The sequence below is a fragment of the Perissodus microlepis genome, chromosome 11 (assembly GCF_051167445.1).
Source record: "Perissodus microlepis isolate ML-2025 ecotype Zambia chromosome 11, ASM5116744v1, whole genome shotgun sequence".
NCBI classification, from domain to species: domain Eukaryota; kingdom Metazoa; phylum Chordata; class Actinopteri; order Cichliformes; family Cichlidae; genus Perissodus; species Perissodus microlepis.
In genome coordinates, this window is record NC_140471.1 from 5,003,170 (window position 1) to 5,014,213 (window position 11,044).

General features: G+C 43.1%; 1 long non-coding RNA gene across 1 annotated transcript; it reads left to right on the forward strand.

The window, feature by feature from the left end:
* The first annotated feature begins 1,547 nt into the window (after positions 1 to 1,547).
* Positions 1,548 to 6,699, forward strand: LOC146377107 (uncharacterized). The gene is made up of 2 exons (XR_014801741.1): positions 1,548 to 3,060; positions 3,742 to 6,699. It is a non-coding gene; the product is annotated as an uncharacterized LOC146377107 (long non-coding RNA).
* Positions 6,700 to 11,044: the final 4,345 nt, after the last annotated feature.

An 11,044-nucleotide genomic window follows, 5' to 3' on the forward strand; every position in this document is an offset into this window, starting at 1 on the left:
AGAGGGAGAGAAAGAAAAACAGAGGGGAGAAGAGATGGTAAGAAAGGGGGGAAGAAAGAAAGAAAAACAAACAAAACACCTGGATCACCTGTATGGAGAAAAAAAAACAGAAGAGAAAGCAAACAAAGAAAGAGCAACATAATAAATACAGCACCATCACAATAAACTAGCTAGCAGTAGATAACAGTAGATACTAAATATTAAACGCTATTGTGCAGCACGCAAGATAGACCGCGCACTATGTGCTTTGCTTACTTTTAAAATTCTAAACAATTTAGCACCCAGCTATCTATCCAAAGTCCTCCATTTGAAAAATCCTAATGTGGCACGGTTCTGTTTGTCAGATGTAACAACATCTCCCACCACTGGTCCCTGTCTTCAACCTCTCTTTGGCCTCCCAACTAATGAAATCAGCAGCGTAAAGGTAGAGCGCAACCCGGAGTATGATTTTTAAACCCATAACCACAGTTTTGCTGCAGTTGGGCTAAGGTAGAGGGAGGAGCCAGTGAAAGCCTGGTTGTGGTTGTCAGATGTAACCACATCTACCACTACTGACCCATGTCTTCAACCTTCTGTTTCTCTCTCCCTCTCCCTTTCGCTGTTTTTTTCTCTCTCTCTCTCTCTCCCTGTCTGTCTCTTTTTCCTTTCTTCTCCTTTTTTCTTCTCCCTTTTCCATTCTTGATCTCTGGTGGATTGACTATGGGATCTTCTGCAAATTCTGTCCCTCACTTTTCTTTCCTTCTGCTGTCCTTCACCATCTCTCTCTGTCTCTCTAACCTCTCCTTTTGTTCATTGTCTTTTCTCTCTTGATGTCTTCTGTAACTACACCTCTTTCTCTTATTTTTCTTTCCCCCCCCATTTTTTTCTCTCCTCTCAGCTGTTTCTCTTGCCCTTTCTCTTCCTTTCCCTATCTCCCTTCCTGCCTGCCTCATTTTTCTCTCTCTCTTTCTCTCTTCTCATTTATATGTGTCTACAAGTACACATAATAGATGACATAACAAGGCAAAATTTTGTTACTCTGAAGTATTTGGTTGATGCTGGGTTAATTTGATAGATTAAGTGTGGTTAAGTTTTTAGTTGGAAATATGGTGGCGTAGAGCAGAATCATAGGCAAGCTGCTGCCTGTTCAACTTTCACTGCTCTAAGATCAGTGACCATCTCTGTTTTGTGTGGAATGAATGGCGGAGTGAATGGAGCTGGGGACAGAGTGAGTGGTTTTCTGTTTTCAAGTTCTTTTTCTATGTTTACTATCAAGTGTAATTATTTTGTCAACACACAGTTGTTAGACCTGAGAGAAAAACAATATAAGAACCCTATGTATATACACGATGTTTGGGTTACAGAAAGCATTGTGGGGGTGTGTACAAGGGCATCGTAATAAAGTAATAAAGTATGATAAATAATAAATAAGGATGGAAGGGCTATTGCATAGAAAAAACATGGCAGCAACATAATAAATAGCAAATAGCAGCGACAGAATGATTGTGTGGGAGAGGTCTGCTCACACTCTTAATTTGCATTCTGACAGCCCACGGGCAGAAGCTGTTCTTTAGTCTGTTGGTTTTGCACCTGATGTATCTAAACCTTTTTCCAGAGGGCAGGATGTTGACTAGATGGTCGTTAGGATGGAGTTGGCAATGGAGTGCAGGGAGGAGAGTGGGTACCTGATCACCTTCTCTGCAGTTCTGATGACCCTCTGGAGTCTCTTCTTATTGGCTGTTGTGCAACCAGCGTACCATACGGGGATGGTGTGCTCGATAGAAGGACACTAGTAGGTCAGTCTGCAGCCTGTTCCAACTCAGAACCCACAAGAAATGGAGGCTCTGCTGGGTTTTCTTCACCTGGGCTAATGTGTTTGTAAGGTCCTCGAAATGTGGGTACCGAGGAACTTAAAGGAGGACACTCTCTCCACAAAGTTGTCTTTCATGGAGAGGGGAGGGGGATCAGTTTTTGTCTTGTGGAAGTCCATGACCACTTCCTTGGTTTTCCTGGTGTTGAGGGTTAGGTTATTGTAGTCACACCATTCTGTCAGACGTTGGATCTCATCTCTGTAGGCGGTGTCGTCATTGTTGGTGATGAGTCCCATCAGAGTGGTGTCATCTGCAAATTTGATGATGATGTTGCAGGGATGTGTGGAGATGCAGTCACTGGTGTAAATGGTGTATAGGAGAGGACTCACACATCCCTGTGGTGAGTCAGTGCTGAGTGACAGAGAGGATGATCTCTGGGACTATTGTTGCTGATTTCAGGCAGTGAGGGAGAGGTTGAATAGTCTAGTGAACACAGGACCCAGCTGGTGGAGAACTCTCCCAGGTATTCTGCCAGGGCCAGCTGCTTTTCTCTGATTATGTCAGGGTCCTGGGTCTGAGCGACCCAGGATCCCTGAGCAGTTATGGACTTGTTATATTATATGTATTTTTGGTGTTGCTGCCCCTCTTCTCCATGTTTGTAGATATGAGTGTGTGTGTGGGTGTGTGTATGGGTGCAGGTGTGTCTGAACTCTTGTTTAAAGGCGCCTTCAGGGCTGGTGGGTGTGGCCCTGCTAGGGGACTGGCCACCAGAGATGGGCAGTAAGTTACTGTAATCTGATTACTTTTTTCAAGTAACGAGTAAAGTAAGGGATTACTATTGCAAAAACGGTAATTAGATTACCGTTACTTTCCCGTAGGAACGCTGCGTTACTGCGTTACTAAAACCGTGATTTTTTTGCGAGAATGTCTCATGACAGTGACGTAAGCGAGTGCGACGTTCGTGACAACAGCTGTGTGCAGATCAACAATGGATCATATATCGAGTGCGGGAGAGAGTATGAGCGTGCAGCGTTTAAAGCGTGGAAGTACTGACCTTACTTTGAGTTTGATTCCATAAAAAGTGACAAAAACATTAGCGTCCGTTGTGCGTGGGAAGAAAACTTCTTTTTACAGCGAAAAAAACCCTAAACAAGCTCCGAGTGCGCAACGACGTAATGGGAAATTCACAGAGAAACTCGCGGATTCTTCAACTGACCGCTGCGGCACACCTGCACCAGAGCACACCGCCTACCCCATTCCTGCTTTACAGGTGAAAATAGAGCAACAGGACCGCTAGTCTTTGATTTTATTTATTTTCTGCTGTGTTTTACTTGCATCTATTTGAAAGAGTGAGTGTAAACACAAAAAATATTTTATTTTATGTGCTGGAATGTGCAGAAAATAGGTTTAAATGTTAAACTAATTTCTTCAAGTCAGAGAATGGTGCATATAATTAAATTTTTACTTGATGCATAAAGTTAAAAGATTAAAACTGATAAAACAAGTTTAAAAAAAAGAGACTTTTCCATTTGATTACATTTTGTATGATGTATTATGCAGAAAAAGTAGGATTGGGCTGACAGATCTATCGCTTTATCACCTATTCAGGTTGTAAATCGTGTTTTTAAAAAGTAACTAAGTAACTAAGTAATTAATTACTTTTGAAAATAAGTAATCAGTAAAGGGATTACTTTTTGGGGGAAGTAATCAGTAATTAGTTACTGATTACTTTTTTCAAGTAACTTGACCAACACTGCTGGCCACACCCAAAGCCAGACACCTGCTGCTGATCAGGGCTCATCGGGGGAGGTACTTAGGAGAGTCTTGGAGCTCCCACCGACGCGGGATCATTGAGTTAGACTTCCAAGTCAGTGTGTTAGTCCAGGAAATACTGATCGTGTTGGCCCGCAGGGGTCAGTGTCTAACGGCTGCTTCCATTGTTTTCCCCCAGGAGGAGCGTGGAGAGGAAGGACAGCACGCACAGGGTGTGCAGAGTCACGACAGCAGGGAGCACAAACACGGACGCCACTGGAAGACACACACGGGAGTCTTGGGGAACACGGGGATTAATTGTGCATTGATATTTATCACACTGTAAATAAACGCACCACTTATACACAGAGCACCGCGCCTGGGTCCTCCTTCCCTACACCCCCACGGTCTGCCAGCCAGACCGTGACAGATTAACTGCTCTGAACACATTGCAAACCTGATGTTCTTGGAGAGTAAGTGTGTGTGGGCTGTGCTCAGGGGAGGCTATGGGCAGGGCAGTGTGCATGGTAGGGGTGTCTATAGTTCTCTCAAAGCGGGTGAAGAGGTAGTCAAGTTCCTGTGCTAATGAAATGTCCATGTTATCTGTATTTGTCCCATTGCCTTTGTAGTTGGTGATGTGTTCAGGCCCTCCCATACCTTCTTGGAGTTATTATCTGAGAGATGATCCGATAGTTTATTTGAATAGTCCAGTTTTGCTGCTCTGGTGCTTTTTCTAAGGTCTGCTCTTACTCTGCTGTACATATCCTGGACCCCAGATTTATATGCAAAGTTGTATGCCAGTGCCTGAACCTAACTTGTCATCCAGGGTTTACAGTTGGGATAGACCCGGACCCACTTTTCCATGATGACAGTGTCCATTGATGTAACCCAGCACCTCAGTGATGTGAGTCTCAATGTCAACATATCCAAAGACACTCCACTCTGTGAGGGCAAAACAGTCCTGCAGCTGAGCCCGAGCATCTTCAGAAAAGGTGTTGATAGTTCTGATGGTGGGCTTTGCCCTTTTCCTGAGTGGTGTGTATATACATATACTGTTATACATATACATATACTGAACAACATATACTGTTGTTCCAGTGTTTATAGAGCAGCTACCAGAGAATTCAACATTAATTAATCAATGGTACGGAAGTGGAGGAAGCAAGAAGACAGTTTTGTTTCATTTAATGCGCTTTATAATCTGGTGCGCCGTATGTATGAAAACAGACCCGTTTGTGGACAGTGTGCCTTATAATCCCGTGCGCCTTATGGTCCGAAAAATATGGTACTTAAGTGCAAGCTTCTTTTTTAAAAATTTGGTGTTACTGTCTTTTCAGATGTGGCAAGAGACTGAAAACATGCTGCTGTTTGCACATATTTAATGATCGGCTCTGCACAGGAGCTGAAGCCTGATGCTCTTACAGTATAATACTAAAGTACTAATACTACAGTACAGTAACGGTAGTTAGTCAGTGACTGAGCAGCCCGGTGCTTTTCTCTTGATTTCTTTAATCAGGCTAAAGTCATTCACCTGCACAGATGAGCTAAACGGACTTTACAAAACAAGTTTCCCCGACAGCCGAGTGCTCTAGTGATGGGATTTCCGGCTCTTTTTACGGTGTGTTCACACCGAATGCCATAGACACGAACGAAAAATGCGCCAAACGCCCCTAATTTGATGGGAGCACATTCGCACCTCGACGCGTGTCCAACACAAATCAATCGCGCGTGAACCGTAAATGTGGGAGGAATGTGGGAGGAAGTTGTGCCAGATGGTATCTTTGCAAGATGGCAGCTGTCTAGCTAGCGTTTGAAGAGAGAGTCTTCCTTCTCTATTTACTGTGGAGAGCAGAGCAGCGGCGTTAAGGACGTCCTCGCTGTACCTGGGTCCATCAGGTCCTCCAGAGGCGTGAGCAGTTTGGTGAGTTTCACCATTTGCTCCAGGAGCTGCGCCTGGACGACCGCGGCTTTCAGCGGTACCACCGTCTTTCCCTCACCCAGTTTGAGTACCTGCTGTCCCGCGTTGGTCCAAGCATCGCCCGCCTAGACACCAACTACAGGCGCTCAATCCCACCTGCAGAGCGCCTGTCAATCTGCATGCCTTTCTTAAAACTGAGAGCCAGATAAAATTGTGAACAGTTTGGTTCATCTTTAGTTATATGGTTCTATCTAGCATATTCTATCTTAATATGCTATGTCTTATCACGGGTTAATTTTTCAAAAATATTAACAATGATTTAAGCAAGGAAAGGGCTACATGTCAACATACAACTCTTTATTTCTATTAATGTCTTACTTCATTCCTACCTGATTGACATGTCTAGGAATTATGAGTGATTGGCACACTGTAGTGGTAAAAGTTGCTACCAATCAAATTATGATATGTTAAAGTTAAAACAAAACACAACTGACTGTTTTATATTATATCTAATATATATTATGCAATTATCCTTATAATTACAAAATGTTTTATGTAAGATTTATGTTTTGTAATTTAAATCTGACATCACAAAAATATTTTGGAATTTGAATAATGTATTTTGTAACTGCAGTACACATAATACTAATTTTGAACAATTTTGTCCAGGTTCCTTGCCACCGGGGACTCCTTCAGGACCATCGCGTTCAGTTTCAGAGTCGGTGTGTCCACGGTGTGCCAGATCACCCCCCAGGTAGCGACGGCCATCTGGGACTGTCTAGTGGACGACTTCATGGCTGTGCCTTCACCTGGAGACTGGCGGTCCATCACAGAGGGATTCCAGGAGCGCTGGAACTACCCTCTCTGCTGTGGAGCTCTGGATGGGAAGCACGTCCAGACAAAGGCACCCCATATATCATATAGGAGACACACACATTGATAAACACTAAATATTTATTCCATTTCTTTTTTTGTGGTGCCCAAATTTATGCACGTGCTTGATTTTGTTTAAACAATTATTGGACACTTTTTGTAAATCCAGTAAACTTCTTTTCACTTCTCAAATATCACTGTGTGTGTCTCCTGTAGGATATATTTAACTGACATTTTTTATTGTAACAACCAACAATTTATACAGGAAAATAATGGCTATTAACAAGGTTGCCCAAACTTTTGCATCCCACTGTATTAGTATATTTTGTCATTAGTATAACATGAAATAAATTCTACATGTGTCAAGTTGTGTGCCAACATTTGCTGTGTAATAGAACTGAGACATTAGTCATTATAAAAATTTATTTGAAATAACATTAAGATTCTCAAACAGAAAAACATAAAACACAAATATATAAAATATAAGTACTTACAGAGAGACAGGAATAAAAAGGACCCAGCTGCTCTCCAGAACAGGAACAAGGCTGAGGAGGAAATACTCCATTGGAGACTGGTGTGGCCTCTTCAGGGACACCAGGATGGCCAGCTCCACCGCCGATGGACCGTCCTGGGACCCGTCCCTCATCTGCCTCGGAGCTGTCCTCCTCTGTGGGCCTGTAAAACACAGCACAAAACACAAAGAAATGAGAAGGCTGCTACTAGATTTTAATTTCAACATTGAAAAAAACCCCAGGATATAATCAGATTTGTTGTAGATATTTAGTAAAGGTGATCATAAGGGAATCCCACCGAGTAAAAAGCTATCAGTGCTTGCTGTACATCTGATGCTACAATTGCATACCTGTGGGTGCAGCAGCAGGAGCTCAAGGACTGGGGAGCCAGGAGAAGCAACAGGGGATGCTCTGCTGCAGAATCAGTTGGTTCTATCAAGACAATATTAAATGTTAACAGGTTGAATACAGTAATCATAGTTATGGGTGTTTTTGTGCTGTTTTTTCTATTGGACGTGATGGTTATCAAAACCAAACATGATAAATTTGGCAAGCGCAGGAGACACAGCACGGAGGAGATTTGTCAATCGGCCTGCAGAATGCAATGCCGTACGGTGCAATAAAAAATCTGCGAAAAAGCGAGGCAGTGACGGATGAACAGCAGGACCACTGTGTGCTGTTTATTAATGTAGCCCAGATGGGAATTTGGGAGTAGATACTCATAATTCCCATGGACATAAACGCCACAGTAACATAAGGTGTTCACAGTTAATTTTATGTGATGTAACTGTACCCTGAATGTAATTTGCCCTGTAATATGTCACAAGATAAATACAGGTAATTAGAGCAATGAAACTGTTATGTTAATCATAAAGTATTATTTTATGGTATGTAACTCTGAAGAGAGTTTCTGGAGGCCCGTGAAGGTAGCATAGAACGGGACCTGTGTATCTGTTGCAATGGAGGAGGAGAAGAGAACGGCATGGAGAGATGCACGAGGTTAGCTGGACCAAAGTGAGAGACTCAGCTAGTTTTACTGAGGTTAACTAGCACAAAAGAGTGTATGACTAGAAAGTTAACCGTGTGAGAGCTTCGCAACAGAGTGTGGATGAAGTGAGTTTTTGTTTCAACGGTCGCACCACCGTGAAAAACTGTGTTTACAGCTATGACCGCCGAGGCTAAAGGCTAGCCCGGACTGCTTGGCTGCGCCACGGAGGTAGCCGCGATGGACTGTCGGAGAGCTGGACAGTGACTGGCTAACGCGCTGTAGCAGAGACAGCATCGTGTCCGCAGGGAGAGCGGAGAGTGGATTTAGTTTGGGACTGGTGAACGGCAACCTACCGAGCAACTGAACTGTAAGTCGGACTTTTGTGCTCTTACTGGGGAGAAGAGGATTTTTCTCCATCGTCCGCCATGAGCAGCAAACAGGCCTGCAACAAGTGTGAATGTGAGTGTGTGTGGGGCCCATGTGTGAATATTGTGTATCTAGTGGATTTATATAGCATATTTTCGAGTGTATATTAGTGAGTCACTTACCAAGAGGTGATAACATAAGTTGTGTTGTTTAACATAATTTCAAAGGGAATTATTTCATTTACACAGCACGTTTCATTTGTTTATGGAGCTGGATATCATTTGAGTTGAGTTAAGAAAAGGGTGTGTTGTACATTACTTTTCCGGCCCTTACATTCAGTAAACGTTTGGTTTGTGTTAAAGAGTTGTCTGGGGTTGATTCTTTTACTACTGGTTAAGTCTAACTTGCAGGCAAAGGTTTACTGATAGTTTCCTTGATTCCTGTCTACAGGGAGTGCAGAATTATTAGGCAAATGAGTATTTTGTCCACATCATCCTCTTCATGCATGTTGTCTTACTCCAAGCTGTATAGGCTCGAAAGCCTACTACCAATTAAGCATATTAGGTGATGTGCATCTCTGTAATGAGAAGGGGTGTGGTCTAATGACATCAACACCCTATATCAGGTGTGCATAATTATTAGGCAACTTCCTTTCCTTTGGCAAAATGGGTCAAAAGAAGGACTTGACAGGCTCAGAAAAGTCAAAAATAGTGAGATATCTTGCAGAGGGATGCAGCAGTCTCAAAATTGCAAAGCTTCTGAAGCGTGATCATCGAACAATCAAGCGTTTCATTCAAAATAGTCAACAGGGTCGCAAGAAGCGTGTGGAAAAACCAAGGCGCAAAATAACTGCCCATGAACTGAGAAAAGTCAAGCGTGCAGCTGCCAAGATGCCACTTGCCACCAGTTTGGCCATATTTCAGAGCTGCAACATCACTGGAGTGCCCAAAAGCACAAGGTGTGCAATACTCAGAGACATGGCCAAGTTAAGAAAGGCTGAAAGACGACCACCTCTGAACAAGACACACAAGCTGAAACGTCAAGACTGGGCCAAGAAATATCTCAAGACTGATTTTTCTAAGGTTTTATGGACTGATGAAATGAGAGTGAGTCTTGATGGGCCAGATGGATGGGCCCGTGGCTGGATTGGTAAAGGGCAGAGAGCTCCAGTCCGACTCAGACGCCAGCAAGGTGGAGGTGGAGTACTGGTTTGGGCTGGTATCATCAAAGATGAGCTTGTGGGGCCTTTTCGGGTTGAGGATGGAGTCAAGCTCAACTCCCAGTCCTACTGCCAGTTTCTGGAAGACACCTTCTTCAAGCAGTGGTACAGGAAGAAGTCTGCATCCTTCAAGAAAAACATGATTTTCATGCAGGACAATGCTCCATCACACGCGTCCAAGTACTCCACAGCGTGGCTGGCAAGAAAGGGTATAAAAGAAGAAAAACTAATGACATGGCCACCTTGTTCACCTGATCTGAACCCCATTGAGAACCTGTGGTCCATCATCAAATGTGAGATTTACAAGGAGGGAAAACAGTACACCTCTCTGAACAGTGTCTGGGAGGCTGTGGTTGCTGCTGCACGCAATGTTGATGGTGAACAGATCAAAACACTGACAGAATCCATGGATGGCAGGCTTTTGAGTGTCCTTGCAAAGAAAGGTGGCTATATTGGTCGCTGATTTGTTTTTGTTTTGTTTTTGAATGTCAGAAATGTATATTTGTGAATGTGGAGATGTTATATTGGTTTCACTGGTGAAAATAAATAATTGAAATGGGTATATATTTGTTTTTTGTTAAGTTGCCTAATAATTATGCACAGTAATAGTCACCTGCACACACAGATATCCCCCTAAAATAGCTAAAACTAAAAACAAACTACAAACTACTTCCAAAAACATTCAGCTTTGATATTAATGAGTTTTTTGGGTTCATTGAGAACATGGTTGTTGTTCAATAATAAAATTATTCCTCAAAAATACAACTTGCCTAATAATTCTGCACTCCCTGTATACCAGAACCATTTGTGGTATCTAGGCTGTAATGAACCTAACACCACTTACCTCAGTCCAAACTGAGGTAAGTGGATTTAGACTCCATATCACGGGTGGGGTGCTACATTAATAAACAAAATATATTCCTATATGACAACATGCATAAAAGCAGAACGGTATTTGTACATCAGTGGGAAAATAGCGGTGGCTTGCTAACTTTTGTGCGGCTTCCCCGGGTCAGTCAAAGATTTCAAAAGAGAAATGAATGAACTTACCAGGTTGCCCGATCTCTTCACATATCTTACTCCAAGCTCGGTCCTTTATATTCCTGTCTCGGTAAAGAAAGCAGCTGGTGTCGTACAGCTCCGGGTTGTTTGCTACGGCGTTGATTATCCTTTCCTTCATATTGAATGAAGAATGAAGGGCTTTGGCTGGATCTAACCCCTTCAGAGCCACGTCACCAGGCCCCTGATTGGTTGTCGCGGAGCGAATTGATGCTGGAGATCAGATTTTTCCAACTTGAGCGGTTGACGCGATACGTGCGTATGCACAAAATGCAACACAAAAACTGACGCGCGTGGTTTTAATCGCGAGTCAAACTCGCCAGACGCGGTAAACTGACGCGCGTTTCACGCGTTTTCGCGTCGCAAATCTGCTTCCGAATTTTCGCAGGACCCGCGATCGCGTGTCATCGCACTTTTCCATTGACTTTACATGTAAACCTGATGCTCTGGCTTAATCTTATATAATTCAACATCCCCGTGTTGGCCAAGCAGGTTTTTACAACTGTTTGAGCTAAGATTTTCAAGTTATTCACAAAATGAAAACCTATACTTTGTTTTGGGCAAGAA